General features: G+C 41.2%; 1 long non-coding RNA gene across 1 annotated transcript; it reads right to left on the minus strand.

Moving 5' to 3' along the window:
- Nucleotides 1-4,766: 4,766 nt before the first annotated feature.
- On the minus strand, nucleotides 4,767-16,850 carry LOC116157719 (uncharacterized). Its single transcript, XR_004141854.2, has 3 exons — nucleotides 16,729-16,850; nucleotides 6,959-7,050; nucleotides 4,767-5,013 (listed from the first exon to the last, which is right to left on the minus strand). It is a non-coding gene; the product is annotated as an uncharacterized LOC116157719 (long non-coding RNA).
- Nucleotides 16,851-17,279: the final 429 nt, after the last annotated feature.

A 17,279-nucleotide genomic window follows, 5' to 3' on the forward strand; every position in this document is an offset into this window, starting at 1 on the left:
TAGTGTATGCATGTGTATAAGTGAGGGATGTTATACATATATCTTTCTTTCATCTTTTCTTTCATCATCAGCAAATGAAATAATATGAAATTAAAAAAAAAAATGCCTAAAAAAAAAGGAAAGGAACAGGGCTGCTGGCCAGACTCTGCTCTTTGGTGGATAAATTTTTTAAATTAAAATGTATAATGTTTATCAAAGAAATACACAATTACATGTTTTTTTTTTTGAATAAGAGTTTGTTTTTCTCAGCATTAATCATTGCCTTAATTTTTTTTTTTTTTGGTTCATCAAAGTATATTTATTTATTTATTTATTTATTTATTTATTTATTTATTTAAATGTATGTTTGTTTGTTTGTTTTTGAGTTATAGCATTGTCTTATTTTTGATTTGCCTGTTTTCCACATATCTATCACTAACTCATTCTAAAATGCTCTACTGGAGTTGTGTGCCACTTCTTCAGAACAGTCAACCTTTTAGTTAGCCTATCAGTTCTGTTTTTTTCTTGAAGTCGCCCGTGTTGGAAGTTTCTAACTTCTTGTGCCAATCTTGATATGTCTCTGGGCTCAATGAACAGCTAACATCCTGGGATTTCCCTTTACCTTCATTCTGGAAACTCCTGCTTGTGACAGATCCTCTGTTTCCTGGATCCTTTCTCGTGGGCTACTTTCTCATTCTGTAGGGTCTGTTCTCTTGGTGCTTGTTGAGAAAGTGCACTTGACAGTTAAGTTTCTTGAGACAGTGTTTCACGTTTGAAAACACTTTTATTCAACCCTCTTGTGTGATTAGTTGTGTGCGTGTAAAATTCTATGTGGAAATTCATTCATTTGAATTTTGAAGACATTACTTCCTTGTTTTCTAGCTTCAAGTGTTTCTGTAGAGAACACTAACTATATGATTCACAATCTTTTACTTAGACTCTATTTTTTACAATCTGGACTTGGATTTACATTGATGTGTGTTAGTGCGAATCTTTAAAAAAATTCATTGTGCTGAACACTCACTGAGATATTTTAAGCTGGAGATTTATATCCTTCGGCACCAGGGCTTTCTTCCCCCCCCACCCCCACTTGTTTCTCTGATAAATTTCTATCCTCCAAGGTAATTTAGACCTCAGTGGATGGAGGTATGGCTTGTTGGCTTTATTTGAGGAAGACTGGGCATGAATCTGGCTGATTCGTTAGAAGAATCCCCAAAAGTCTTGTTCCTCTCAGTTTCTCCAGACAGGGATCCTCTAACCTCCTGCTTGGTTGTTATAAGACTGGCTGCCAATATTGGGGACTGTGGGGAATTTATAACAAGAAATACATATTTGGTCTTCATACTCTGTTCCTGGCAAAGAGCTCCTAAAACTCTTGGAATTTCCTAAGTGATGAGAGTAATAATGATCTCTTGTTTTATGTTAATGAAGTGACTTTCAGAAAGTACTTAAGGATGAGGGCTGATGCCAGAAGAAGCAACAATGTCGTTAGAGGATTGGCACTTTCAGTCTACCCCTGACCTCTAGGGAGGGAAGAGGGGTTGGAGGTTGAATTTTATGACCAATGGCCAAGGATTTAATCAACTATACTCATGTAATGAAGACTCCGTTAAAACCCTAAAAGATCAGATGCTTCCAGATTGGTGAATGTGCGGAGATCTGGGGAGAGCGCCATGCTCCCAGAGGGCATAGAAGTTCTGCATCCCTTCCCCATACCTTCCCTATGCATCTCTTCCATCTGGCTGTTCCCAAGTTATATCATTTTATAATAAACTAGTAATCTAAAAAGTAAAATGTTTCTCTGAGTTCTGTGAGTCACTCTAGCAAACTGATCAAACCCAAGGAGGGGTTCATTGGAACCTCCAATTTCTAGCCAACTGGTCAGAAGCAGAGGTGACAACCTGAATTTGAAATTGGCATCTAAAATTGCTGTGGGGGTGGTGGGGGCCGGGGGCAGTCCTGTAGGAATGAGCCCTTAACCTTTGGGATCTGAGGCAATCTTCAAGTAGATGGTGTCAGAATTGATCTGACTTGTAGGACACCCAGCCGGTGGCACAGAATTGCTTGGTGGTGAGGGGAACCCCTTCGCCATCAGAATTGCTCTCCGAGTCTTAGGAGATGAGTGGAAGAAGAGAATAAGAAAATTTGGTTAAGTTTCCGGTTATATTCTCTGGTTAAATTTCTTCAGACAATAAACTTCCTGTCTTTCACTAGAATGAAAGAGGGCTAGTTAACTGGATTGCTGAATGGCAGAGGGGTTTAAGGAGTATTATGCCTCCTTCAGTCCTAACACTTGCCTTGACTTTCTGAGAAACCTGGTGTTACAATTTTCTGAGTCTCTCGGGTTCTGTAGGAAGAGTGGCTTGCATCTTGATGGCATCCTGTTTTGTAACCTACACTGCTATTATTCTTATCTATATTCCTTTCTATGGAATGTGTCTTTTTTTCCCCCTCTCATTGCTTTTGTGACTTTCTCTTATCACTGTTTCTAAGCATTTTGATTATGATATACCTTGGCCTCTTTTTCTTTATATTTCTTGTGCTTTGGGTTCATTAAGTTCCTTGAATCTGTGGGTTTATATTGATCACCACATTTGGAAAACTTTCTGGCTATTTTTTCTTTCAAATATTTTTTTCTATTTCTCTCCCTCTCTCTTCCCTTCAGAGACTCCAATTACATGTTATTAGGCCTCTTGAAGTTGTCCACAATTCACTAATTCCCTGTTTATTTTTCTTTTTTGTCTGTCTTTTTTCTTTGTGCTCTATTTTGAATTGTTTCTATTGTTTTATCTTCAAGTTCACTAATATTTTCTTTTGCAGTGTACACTCTGTTATTAATCCCATGCAGTATACTTTTAATCTCAGACATTATAGTTTTTATCTATAGAAGATCAACTGTGTCTTTCAGAAATCTCTCCCATCTCTTCACATGGTTTATCTTACTTCTACTATCTTGAACATATGGATATATTAACAATAACTTTTAATGTCATTGTCTACTTTTTACTATCTTTGTCTTTTCTGGGTCTGTTTCTATTGATTCATTTTTCTCCTCTGTATGGGCTGTATTTTCCTGCTTCTTCTTTGCATGCCTGGTAATTTTTGACTGGGTACCAGACATTGTAAAATTGTTGGGTACTGGATGTTTTTACATTCTAATAAATATTCCTTAGCTTTGCTCTGGGAAGCAGTTACATTGCTTGCAAGTAATTTGATCCTTTTGAGGCTTACTTTGAAGCTTTTGGAGGTAGGAGTGGAACAGCCTGTGACCTAGGGCTAATTCTTCTCCATGACTGAGGTATTATCTTTCTGAATGTTCTACCTGATTGACCATGAATGATGAGGTTTTCCACTCTGACTAGTGAGAACACAAACTGTTCTTGGATATGTGAATCCAGTGATTGTTACCTCTGCTTCTCTGGATTGTTCCTTCCACAGCCTCGTGTAGTTTCTTCACATGCATGTGCTGGTCGGTATTCAGCTGGAAATTTACGAAGGAGCTTCTGAACATTTCTGGAATTCAATCTATCAGTGCAGATATTGTCTCTCAAGGGATTTGCCTTATAAACTCTGGGAATCTTTATGCCCTTGGACACCCAGCTCTCTCTCCTCAATTCAGGAAGATGCCTGAGCTCAACTTGGGTTTCATCTCCCTGCACTGCTACCTGGAAGATCTCTCTAGATAATAATCCAGGACGGTTGCACTTACCTTGATAGTTTGCCGTCTTTAAAGGAATCTCTGTCCTGTATTGCTTGATGTCTAGTGCCTGAAAACCATCATATATATGAAATTGTCCCAGTTTACTATCTAGAGATGAATGGATAAAGAAATTGTGGTATATTTATACAATGGAATACTATTCAGCCATAAAAAGAATAAAATAATGCCATTTGCAGCAACATGGGTGGACCTAGAGATCATCACTCTAAGTAAGCCAGAAAGAGAAAGAAAAATGCCATATGATGTCACTCACATGTGGAATCTAAAAAAAGAAAAAAAGAGGACACTAATGAACTCATCTACAAAACAGAAACAGACTTGCAGACATTGCAAACAATCTTATGGCTATGGGGGAAAGGGGCAGGGAAGGGATAAATTTGGGATTTCGAGATTTGCAAATAGTAACTACTATAGTTTGTCAAATAAGTGAATGTTGAATGAAAGAGCTAAAAAGAGGAAGGCAATGGTGTAATGAAATTCTATAACCTGGACCACCTCTCAGGATGTAGTCCTTGGAACCTCCTACATCAGAAACATTTCAGGTGATTTTTTTAACATGTTGATTTTAATCCCTTCCCCGGATCCACTGATATTGAACTTCTGAGGGTGAGGCCTGGCAATTAAAAAATTTTAAAACCTCCCCATATAATTTATACACACCCTGGATTTAGGTACAGTAAAGGTTGAAGAGAATTAGTCATGTAAATGAAACTGAATGATGGGTGTGTGTGAGTGTGTGCATGTGTGCGAGTGTGTGAGTGTGTGTGAGTGTGTGTGTGTACAAACTCTAGGTGGGAAGGAAGTGTTTTTAGCATGTGAGTGACATGATTAGGTCTATGTTTTTAAAAAGATCACCCTGGCTCTAAGTGAGGTAGTTTTACTTCAAAAGTTCTCCTGCCTTATAGCTGAGAGTTTCCATATATAGAGAAGAGATCACATGCTTTGCAATCAAATGGACTAGACACAGCCCCTTATTAGTTGTACGACAGAGAAAAAGTACACAACTCTCTTAACCTTACTTCCCTCGTGTAAAAATGTGGATAACAATACTTTTTGCATGGAGTTTTCTGAAGAATTGACTGGTTTAATTCTTGTAAAGTACCTGGTATATAATGTACCTGGGAATAACACTGGTTTCTTACAACCCTCATCCTCAAAATAGTTTTTCCCTTTGAAAGAAAATCAGGGAAAGACATCAAATGCTGGCATCCTCAGGGCTGATGTTGACAAGTTGTGAAATTGTCTTCAGACTTGAGACGTTCTACACAATGTTGAGGGAGACTGTGGGTAGGCGCCAGCTCCTAGAGACAGCACTAGGAAAAAGAAGAAAGTGGTATGATCAGTTCTTGCTGGAAAAGACATGAATAATTTATGCACAGACAGCCTGTCGTCAGGGACTGGAACTGGAAGCCAACTATTCAACCAGATCTTTGTCAAAGACCAGCACAAATCACTTTAGTTCCAGTAATAAAGTTTTCCTCACTTTAGTTCCAGTAATAAAGTTTTCCAAGTATTTCGTTAGACTTCTCTCTTCCCTGGTGATTTTTGCTCTTGATTACATAGGATTAAAACTGTCAAGAACATTTTGTACCTTGTTTTTCTTCCTCCCTTCCTTCCTTCCTTTATTCTTTTTTTTCCTTTCTTCCTAACTTACATCTTAAACAATTAGCCTCTAATAAGGGTTGGACGTGTTTTACATTTTCCTATTATTTGAACTGAGTGATGGTTTGAGCAGAATCTGTGTTCCTAAGCCAGCCAGCATCGTGTTCCTCCCTCCCACACACACCCTTCTCTGTGTCCAATCATCTCTCATTAAGCGTCTCATTAAGTTTCACATTGCCTGAGTGTAACCCCTTTCCCTTTGGAAGCTGTCCCTAATGTTCATAGCAACTTACGTTCAGCTGGTTAGAATCACTGGGGAGACATACAGGGTAAACCTTCATTTGCTGAGACATTCTTTCATCCTATTAAATGGAAATAAACACAGCACATACACACATGCATTCACACTCTTGTAATCTTGAGTACCTACTATGTGCCTGGCAATACTGATAGTGAGCACACATCAGTGAATAAAACAATCAGAATCCCTGCAGTCATGGGGGAGATAAACACACACACACAAGTGTATGTATAATAATAAATAGTGAAAAGTTCTATAAAGGAAATAAACAGGACACATTCATAGAGAATTACTTCCTTCATAAAAGGAATAAGCTTATTTAGCATGAGCCTCAAAGCATCTTTGAAGATATGAGTTTGCAGGTTAAGACAGGTCAGCCATGAAAAGAGCAAAGGGTCATGCAATCAGGACAGGTGGAACAGCATGAGGGAAGGTCCTGAGACAAGAGAGAGCATTTCTGTGTGTGTGTCAGGAGTTGAAAGGAGATCAATGTGCTTGGCATCAAGCATCACACGAAAGACTGGTCCAAGATGAAGTGGCAAATTAATGAGGATCAGGACTGGATCTGAGGGCTTTGGGTAAGAAGTGTGAGTTCTATTTTGAGTGCATTGGGAAGACATTGAGAGGGTTTGTGAAAAGACATGAAACAAACTGATTTTTATTTTAGAAAGATTTACTCTGGCTTAACTGTGGAACACAGATTGGAGATCAAGAGAGGATATTGGAAGCCTGGGATGGAGGCTGTCACTGTGATCAAGGAAGAGATGGTAGTGGCTTGAAAAGGATGGTGGAATTGCAACCAAAAAAAAAAAAAAAAAAAAAGTGGATGTAGGATTAATATGCCGAGTTGCATTTCTATACACTAACAACAAAAGAGCATAAGAGAGGATTAGGGAAGCAACCCCATTGACCATCACATTGAAGAGAATAGAATGTCTAGGAATGAACCTACCTAAGGAGGCAAAAGACCTATACTCTGAAGTTTATAGGACACTGATGAGGGGGGTTCAATATGATTCAAACAGATGGAGAGATGTACTATGTAGTTGGGTGGGAAAACTCAATATTGTTAAAATGGCCATACTGCTCAAGGGAATGTACAAATTCAATGCAATCCCTATCAAATTACCAATGGCATTTTTCACAGAACTGGAACAAAATTTTTTAAATTTGTACGTAAACACAGAGAACCCCGAATAGCCACAGCAGTCTTGAGAAAGAACAGAGCTGGAGGAATCACACTCTCTGACTTCAGACTATATGACAAAGCTGCAGTAGTCAAAAGAGTGTGGTACTGGCACAAAAGCAGACACATAGATCCATTGGAAAGTCCAGAAATAAACCCACACACTTACGGCCAATTGATCTTTGACAGGAGAGGCAAATAAATATGATGGAGAAAAGACAGTCTCTTCAATAAGTGGTGCTGGGAAGACTGGACAGCTATCTGTAAAAGATTGAAATTAATACATTCTTTAACACCTTATAAAAAAATGAAAATGGATTGAAGACCTAAATGTAGGACCAGATATAATAAAACTCCTAGAATAAAATATAGGCAATGCTTTCTTGACATAAAGTTCAGCAATATTTTTTTCAAGCCAGCTCCTAGAGTAATGGAAATAAAAGCAAAGGTAAACAAATGGGACCTAATTAAACTTAAAAGCTTTTGCATAGCAAAGGAGACCATAAACAAAACAAAAAGACAACCTACAGAATGGGAGAAAATATTTGCAAATGATGCAACCGACAAGGGCTTAATTTCCAGAATATGTAAACAGCTTATACAACTTAATAACAACAACAACAAAAGACAAACAATGCAATCCAAAAATGGGCAGAAGATCTAAACAAGCAATTTTCCAATGAAAACATACAAATGGCCAACAGGCACATAAAAAATGCTCAATATCACTATCAGAAAAATGCAAATCAAAACTACAATGAGGTATCACCTCACACCAGTCAGAATGGCCATCATTAACAAGTCCACAAATGATAGATGCTGGAGAGGGTTGTGGAGAAAAGGGAATCCTCCTGCACTGTTGCTGGGAATGTAAATTGGTGCAGCCACCATGGAGGACAGTATGGAGATTCCTTAAAAAACTAAAAATGGACTTATATGATCTAGCAATCCCACTCCTGGACATATCTGGAGTGAACTATAATTCGAAAAGACACATGTACCCCAGTATTCATAGTAGCACTATTTACAATAGCAAAGAGATGGAAGCAACCTAACAGATGACTGGATAAAGAAGATGTGAGATATATATATATATATATATATATGTTATAGATATGATATATATTATATATGTGATATATATTACTCAGCCATAAAAAAATAATGAAATAATGCCATTTGTAGTAACATGGATAGACCCAGAGTTTATCATATTGAGTGAAGTAAGTCAGACAGATAGAAACAAATATCGTATGATATCACTTGTATGTGGAATCTAAAAAAAAAAAAAAAAAAGATACAAATTCTATTTACAAACCAGAAACAGACTCATGGAGGTAGAAAGCAAACTGTAGTTACCAAATGGGAAAGGGCAGGGAGAGATAAATTAGGGGTTGGGTATTGACAAACACACATTACTTTATATGAGATGGATAAACAACAAGGACCTCCTGTAGAGCACAGGGAACTATATTCAATTTCTTGTAATAACATATAATGGAAAAGAATCTGAAAAGAAAAATTATATATGTATATACTTGTAGAACTGAATCACTTTGCTGTGCACCTGAAACTAACATTGTAAATCAACTACACTTCAATAAATTTTTTTAAAGTGGGTGTATATCATGCTTCTTTTGGAAAAAAAAGTGAAGGAATGGACCTGGGGTTGAGGAGTAATTAAGGATGGATTACTACTTCTAGTCACCAGTTGAGAAGAGGAAGGTCTGGGAGAGGACTGATTTGGTGGTTAAATCAAGAGCTTAGTTCAAAAATGTTAAGTTTGAGATGTCTGGGAGAAATCCAAGAGTATAGATCAAATAAGTAGTTAATTTTTTAATTTTGTGGTTTAGAGGAGAGCTCAAGGCTATGATTGTAAACTACAGCTCCATCAGTATGTAGATGGTTTGTCAGTTGTGGTATCAACTAAGATTTTAAAAATCAGGACCCTAAATATTGTGGATCAAGCAAGATACAGGTTTACTCCTCATTCATGTAATGGTTCAGAGGAGGTGGGTGGTCTAGATTAGGTAGACAGCTCCACTCTGCAAGATCATTCTGGGACCCAGGTTACCGTTATCTCATTGATTTGTCTTCCCTCTGAATATTATTTTTCTTTGAGTGGTTGACATTGGCTTACTAGCCCCAGAACAACATTCCATCAACCAGAAAAAGGAGAAAAGTAAGCGACCTAGAACTTTAACATATGGCTTAGCTGCAGGAGAGGCTGTAGCAGACAGTCTCTAAACTGGCCATGTGGTAAAGTGTCAATGCCACTACTAAAAAGAAAAGGAGAATGGATGCCAGAAGACAATATATTTTTTCTACCACACAGAAGTGTATAAGGTCAAGGGACTGGAGAGACAGGGTTTCTCAATGCCAGGACTATTGACATTTTGGACCAATCATCCTTTATTGTGGGAGGCTGTGCATTGTAGGATTATGTATTAACCATCAATGTTTAGCAGCATCTCCATCCACTACCTTCTAGATGCCAGTAACACCCTCCCAGTCAAAAATATATTCAGTAATTGACAAATACCTCTTAGTGGGCAAAATCAATCCCTATTGACAACCACTGGCTTACGTTGGGAGAAAGGACAGAGAAAGAAGATGAGAGTGAAGCAGCTGGGATGTGGGGTTACCAACTTTTAAGGATTGGGTGGAGAGGAGCAGAGGAGGGGAGCAAAATCAGCAAACCAGACAGATAAGGACTAGTCAATGGATATAATAACAAAAATCAGGACTGCAGAGTGTCACAAAAGCCATCATAGAAGGGGGTTCCAATAAGGCAGGGATGGTTGACTGTATTAAAATGCTAGTCTGGAATCAACTGAGATGGGAACAAAACTGAGTTCATTGGGTTTGGCACCATGGAGATGAATAGTGACACAGACCAGAAAATTGTGCTGCGTAGGCTGGAGATGAAACTCAGATTGCAGTGAGGGAAGAGTCAGTCAGAAATAAATACATGAACACTAAATGTGCAGACAGCTCTTAAAGAAATGAAAAAGTACAGAAAAATGGAGCAGCAGCTGGAAGGTAATGAGAGTTCAAGGGAGTGTTTTTTTTTTTAATGGGAGATGCTAGAGCTTGTTTTGTATAAATTGAAGGAAATAATTTAATAAAGAGTGACTTATGATCTGAGAGAGGGGAAAATACCACATGATCAAAGTCTTTGAGGGGGAGACCCAGTGCTTGTTGGGAAATCGGCCTTTGGGATGAGGAGGGGTACCAGGGTGGTAACTGACAGAAGGAGATGAGGATGCAGCCAGGTCTGTGGATTTTCTGGTGGGAATATGAGGGAGTTCCCATAGGATGGGGTCTTTCAATGAAACTGGATACGGGCTCCTGAGCTGGGAGTGACGGAGTTGCAAGGCTCAGGGATAACATCTGAAGGCAGGCATGAAAACAGGAGCGTTGTACAGTGTCTGTTTAAGATTTGAGGTCAGGTTTCTAGAGCAAAATCAGTCTTCCTGATCACGTGGACACAAGAACAGGGGTGGGCTTGCTAAGAATTCCAAAGTGAAGTAGGCAATGGTGTGCACCAAGAATATGTCCAAAATGACTACCTTGGAGTCACCTCCCTCCCTAGTCTGAGAAAAGTAGTTCTCTTCTCTGCTCCGGTTTCTAGGAAGGGGCCTTAAAAGAGCAAGAAGGGCTGAAGTCTCATGCAGTGCACTTAGTCCTGGTGACCTAAAGTGAGAGCTTGTGAGCAGTTGGACTTGACCCTGAGTGGAGGATACAGAATAGGTCTTTTTACATAGATCTCTGGCACTTTCTAAAACTGATCTGAATAACATAAAATAGAAGATTTAAAAAACAAGCTGGGACTAGATATGCATCATTCTGAAAGTGAATTACTGAGGATAACTAAACTTAACTGCAGCAGTGACTAAACTAATGCATCCAACAGAAGACTGATTTCCTGAATGTTCACCAGTGGCTCAAGTCTATAGCAAGAATCTTCAACCCTGCCTGCACAGTTTTATGCCTATTTTTCAGACAAGAGCTTCAAGATTTAAATAAGTTAAATCATTTGCTTTAGATCACACAGTAAATAAGTTACGATTGTGCCCCAGGTTTACCTGACTGCAGCTGCTAAGCACTGTGTTCTGAGATTTATGATAGTCAAGAAATATTTCTTGAGCACATTGGCAAGGTAATATGCTAAACACTGAGGGTAAGAGACGTCTCAATCAGACATAATATGTACCCTCGAAGACTTTGAGGTTTACTAGGAAAACTAATCCTCTATGATGCGTGGCAGATAATGAACTCAAGAATGGGGAAGGCACCTTTTGGAAGATTCCCTGGAGGGTGCCACAGCGAAAGTGGGTCTTGGAAAACGGGGAAGATGTGGCCACACTCAAGCCAAGAGGATCCAAATAGAGAAGAAAGAGGCAAGTATTCCAGTCAGCAGACAGAATAGGAACAAAAACAAAGAGGCGGCAAAGACAAGGCATTTTTTTCAAAAAGTTAAAAAGCCGATTTGATTGGATAGAGAGTGTCTGTATGGACGTAGAGAGAAACCATGTTGACAAAATACAGTGAAGATGTTAAGTGGTATGAGTAATAATTACAGTTAATATTTGTCAGGCACTTAATATGTCCCAAGCACTGTCCTTGGGGCTTAAATTCATTACCTCACTGAAAACTTCTAACTAAACTTTGAGATTAATATCATCTTTACCCACCATTTTACAGATGGATAAACTGAGGTTTAGACAAGTAATTTGTCTAAGGTCACATGGGCAGTCGTGATGATGCTGAGATTCAAAGCCAAACTTGTCTTATTCATGGAACCCATGTTCTTATTCATGGAACTTTACAGTCACCCAGCAAACACTGCAATTAACACCAAATGGACTCTTCTTCAGAGCCACAGTTTTAAACCTCTGGTAACATTGCCTTTCTCCCCTGATTTATATTGGCCTGTTGTCATTTACTACAAGCTTTCAGAAGACTATGGGGGAGGAGATGGCCCTAATTTCATCCCAGTGGAGAAAGAAAAAAAAAAAAGAAAAGTGAATCAACTTACTCTCTACTGAAAGTTATCTCGATTTCCCAAACACAACTATAAGAAGGTTAGATCTTCACATTCTGGTGCAAGAGGATGGACTCATCCATCCTTAAACTTACACTGGTAGGGTGGTTATGGAGGTTGTTCCCTGAGGCTCTGGATAATGTATCACTTGAGGTGCCTTCCATGCTGGCTTCTATACAGGGTTTCTGACTTATGGTGACCATACATTCATATATGTCAATTATATGGCCAACCTACTGAAGTTCAGGGTGACCAAGGAGGTTGGAACAGCTCCCAGCAACATCACTCTGGGTGAGGTTCTGTCTTACAGGGAGTTGCAAGTGCGAATCCAGATCACTGAACTCCAGTCCTGCTCCTTTACAGTCTGGCAGAATTAATAATGTCTCAGGGATGCGGACTCTAGCCATTAAGCCAAGGGACTGCTGGGGTTCTCAGCTGCTCCACAGACAATGACATCAGGTGCTCTTCTTGGCATTTGAGGGGATGAGCTCAGGGTGAGAGAAGAGGAGAGGCTGTCCTCATCCATGAAGTCAACAGTTTTGGGAATGGGAGGATGCGGGCTAAGAACTTTTAGTCTCAGGAGATCCCACTGAGATCAGTCATGGTGAGTCATGTGCAGGGAGACACAGATTGTGCCCTGGGGTTGGGAGGCTCTTTAATGAAGCATCCCGAAGCCTCCTTCCTCTACGTGTCTTGTTGGAAGAGTTATTTGTACCCATTGGAGTTTTCCACTAACAAAAAGTGTATAAAATATCACCTACCTTGGGTGACTGCTTACCTTGGCACACTTTGATTACTGGTGGCTTGGAGGCTATTACTTTCTCACAGAATTTATTCACATTTGTTGAGTTTATGGTAGAGTGGGAAAAATAGAAACCAGAGTAAGATAACGCTGTTCTGTCTTGTAAAGCTCATTCTCCATCTCACCATCCAGTACAATACACCACTTAAGCAAATATTTTTAAATACCTTAAACAATACTGTATATTGTTTGTAGAAACGTTGCTATACAATAAAGGCACAAAAATATGCATGGGAATGATGCAACAACTCTTGAATACCGGTTAACCTTCAGGAGGGTGGGAGGGAAGGAAAGGGTTGGGCCTGGCTTTTAGCTGTATTGGGAGCTTTTTATTTAAGCGAGAGAGAAAGAGAACGGGCTGAAACAAAAGTGGCAACATTTCAACATCTAAATCTAAAAATGTTATCACTGATATTATTTTCTGTATCAGTGATTTTTTTTTTCAGGGAGTAAAAGAAAAATCTCTAAGTACTGTCTGACTGTTTCACCTAAAGGGAAACCCTCTGTATAATTTGAAGTTGCGTATGTTGCTCTAATACAAACCTCTCCGTCCACTGACACACGTGCTCCTGATGAGAGCTGTTGTTTTTGTAAACCAAGGAAGGTACCAGATTCTTATCTGGGTGACTCTGGCATAGAAATAAATAGCATGGTCAAAGCAGGACCAACCACCACATGGCTGTTGCTCAGGGGAAGCAGGATTTGAGAGCCAGGTTGATTTGAAGGACCTACTTCTTGAGAAATGCATAGAAAATTGAGGAGGACTTTGGGATTCCACTGGACAGGGCATAAGAGAGAGTGGAGTTGAGGTGATCTTTTCTAAAGTTTAAGGGCAGGAAGATGTCAGAGGACTCTGGGTGAAAGCACTTCTCACACTGGTGAGGGAGGAATTCATAAGCCTTTCAATCGCAGTCATCATGATGACTCAAGGAAAAAATGGGGGGAAATGGAGAAGTGTGTGCGGGGAGAGGAAACTCAAGGGAGACAGAAAGAAGGATACAAGTAGAAGAAAGTGCATGTGAGAGGAACTTGAAGACAGGCAAGGTGGTGGGGGCTCCCTGGCTCTCACTGAGTGACACCTGAGCAGGAAGCAGGTCACCCAGTCTGTCCTCATTGGCTGAGAACAGCCCCTGGTCCTGGTGTACCTTGTGGGTCAGTAGAGGATGCTCATTATTCTGAGTCCTGAGGGGGAAGGTGCTGGAGTGTGGCTGCTGGGCTTGTCCACATGTCCTGCTTTATCCTGCCTTTCAAACTGTGGCCTGCCAGGACCCTCACAAAGAATCCTACTTGCAAACACAGTGGCTGCTTCTGCCAAGTTGCTGACTTTTGGCTGCAAAATGGACTGAGGCCCGTTGTCCCTTGAACAACGCAGGCAGACGGCGGTAATCCAGAAAAGGCAGAGTTAGTGGAGTAATATTTCGCCATCTGCTGCAGGCACTGACTGAACTTTCATCTTTTTGTTTTCTAGGTCTGGTCTGAGCTAGGGTCAGTCATGTAGCAGCTTATTTCCTTGACAGGCGAAGAACTGAGGCAGCAGTAGATGGGGTGAAGGGTGAAATGTTGAGAGAGGGGGCGGGGCCAGGGAGGAGAAGCAAAACAGGTTTCTTGGAAGTGAAACTGCTTCTAATAAAGAACAGCCTGATGTGATAAGAGCAAAGTAATAAAAAACAGACTGCTCACATTTCCCTGCAAGTGGACAGCCAAACAGCAACTGGATTTTGACTGTTTCCAGATCATTGATTTGACCCAAGTCCTTCCCCAGGCCCTGGGTGGGGAATAGGGTGGGGGAAATCTTTCTTCAAAGGCTCCCCACTGACTCTAAGGCAAAGGGTGTGCAGCCTTGGAAACAGGGAACCTCCCTTCTTCCTCCACCTCCCAACCCCGATGGTTCACATCAACACTACAATTAAACGGATGCCAAGTCCCCTCGCTCAGCCCCCTCCTCCTTCCAAATCCCCCTCACCTGCCCGCCCCACCCCAGATGCTTCACTAAGTCACCCACATGCTTGCCGTCCCTACCCTCGCTGTGTGGAGGTCTGGTCTAATTCTAAGAGGCAGAAGGTAAGTGGAATCCAATCCGCTCAGCGCACGAGGAGAGGACTTCATTTGATGGCCCTTGGTCAAAGGAGTCCATGGTGGGGATTGCTATTGGATCAAACAGGCTCTCACTCCCTCCTAACCCTTTGTTTTGGCTGGTCTCCTCCGAAGCAGGATCCCCAGAGCTTTCTGAAGCTTGTACCAAAACACAGTCGGACTTCTTGCACCGTCCAAAGACTGCAGTTTCTGAAACCTGGCAGGAGCCGTCTGTTTCTTTGGCAGCTGGACAAGGGAAAAGGCAAGTCTCTAAGAAGAAAAAGTGGGACCTTGACACTAAGCTCAGTGGACCTGGAGGAATAGGCCCAGTGTCAGCCCAGAGTCTTCATTTCCTCCTGAGTCTCACAGGGGCAACGCCCAGGCGGAGATCGCTGTGCAAAGGCAAGGCTGAGCATCCGACATCCCAGCCAAAACTGGGCTGGGGGTGGGGAATAAGAAATAAGAAAGAGCAGTTATGTAACTTTCCCACATGTTGGCTGGAGCCAGCTCTGGGCACTGGTCCCTCCATGAGCTCCCCTCTCTTGATCCAGATGGGCTCTGGGTTTCCGGGTCCTGGAGGCAACTTGGTAGAACCCGATCTCTCCTTTGCTTTTAGTTGTTGTGGAGCCCAGCACAACGGCATTGATTGAGTTCAGACTATGGGGAGAGGGGTGCCTGCCTAAGAGGAGCTGAGTGCTGTGATTGGCTGTTGCAAGAACTGAAGACATGACTTTCAAGGTGTAGAGACAACTGCAAATGAACAGCGAAAGCAGGGTACAAAGTAGTCTATTTATCTGACCCTTTAGAGAAATGTTATACAAAATGCTATATCCATTGAAATTTAAGCTCTGTTAGGGCAGGGATTTTGCTCTGTCTTATTTCCTGTTGCATCATACATGCAGAATACAGCCTAAGCATACTGCCCATATGAGATACTCAACAAAATTCTGTTGAATGAATACATCTATTCAAAAGGCACCAAACCTTTTATATCCAGTACCAGTTAGAGATCTTTGCTAAATTCTTAACAATTTTTACTGGTACCCCAAAGATCAGAGACAAAACTTAAATTTTGCTTGGTGACTCAGGACAGATTCCAACCCAATTACACCCTTATGAGAAGAGACAAGCTTTCATCAGGTCCAGCTGGGATATGTGTCTGCTGCTGTTTGCCCCTCTGCTAAGTGGGCCGCAGACTACTTTGAATTCTATTACCATATTTGTATTGTTTTCCTCTAATCTCCTTGAAGGGTAAATTGTGGTTTTAATATTCTTTTTTTTAATTCTTTGGGGATCTACCTATTGCCTTCTGAGTTTTTTTTAGGGGGAGGGAAGTTGGGGTAGGAAGGTAATTAGGTTTATTTATTTTTCATGGCAGTACTAGGGATTGGACCCAGGACCTCAAGCATGCTAGGCAGACAGTTTATCACTGAGGTTTACCCTCCCCCACCCCGAGTTCTAATTTGCTGCTTTGAAACTGTGACCGGAATGGCCTGCTCTAGTGGGAGAAAGTACAGGTCTGGAAAGTCTGGGTTTGGTGTCACCTCTTGACTTTGTATGTGCAACTGGACAAGCTGATTAACCCCTGTGCGGCTCAGTGTCCTCCTCCTTAAAATCGGAATCAAAATACTTCCTGGTTATTGTGAGAACTCAGCAAAATAACACATATCAGTCGGATGCCAAGGAACTCACAAGCCTATGAAAACAAAGTATGATTTTTAATGACCGTATTTCTCCATGTCCCACCCCAGGACTCAGCACTTCTTAACGGATCCCCAGTTCTGCTATAGAGTTCCCAAAGGAGTGTCACGCCTGTGTGTTTTTGTCCTCTGCTCCCACCCTTGCCTGCTATGTGTGCTTCTCTCAGAATGAAGTGTCGACATTGCTGTGGCTGCTCAGGAGAGGTCCAGAGTGCACACCTGACTTCTTGGGGGTCGGGGGTGCTGGTGCACTGCTCGGGTCTGTATAGAAGGAAGCTGGGCGGGACTACAGCCCCCGGGGTTCAAAGTAGCCCTACCTGTGTTCAGAGTCTCACAAGGATTTCCCAGCATGCTTCAGGCAGCTTCTGGGCATCATTTCTTGTCTAGAATGTCACCGTCAGGAAAGCACAACTGCATCAACATCTGGCCCTCTCGCCCCGATCCCGGGCGCCGTCTTCCCAGCCAGCGGGGCTGGGTGGGAACCGCACCATCCTGCCAACTCCACTCACATCCACTCTCTCCCTGGCTCCTCCTGCCTGGAACCAAACTTTCTTTTTTTTTTTTTTTTTTTTTTTAATCTGAGTTCCAAAACCCGATGCCTGGGGTAGAAGGAGAGAACTGTGAGTGAGACCAGAGTAGTCAGTTCTGATGCAAAATAAATATCTGAACTGATAATGTGTCTTCTCGTTCTCTTAGTGACAATCTTATAAGAAAACTGTAGAAAGGCGTTATGTACAAATGTATAAGTAGCTTTTATTTTTAACAACTGCAAAAAGAAATCTGATGAAAAATTCCTAACAGGCATTATTGTTACCCTACCTGGGTAGTGTGATTAGCATTACAGTACCTCAGATAACTCACTCAGAGG

Source organism: Camelus dromedarius, chromosome 16 (genome assembly GCF_036321535.1).
Source record: "Camelus dromedarius isolate mCamDro1 chromosome 16, mCamDro1.pat, whole genome shotgun sequence".
Lineage (NCBI taxonomy): Eukaryota > Metazoa > Chordata > Mammalia > Artiodactyla > Camelidae > Camelus > Camelus dromedarius.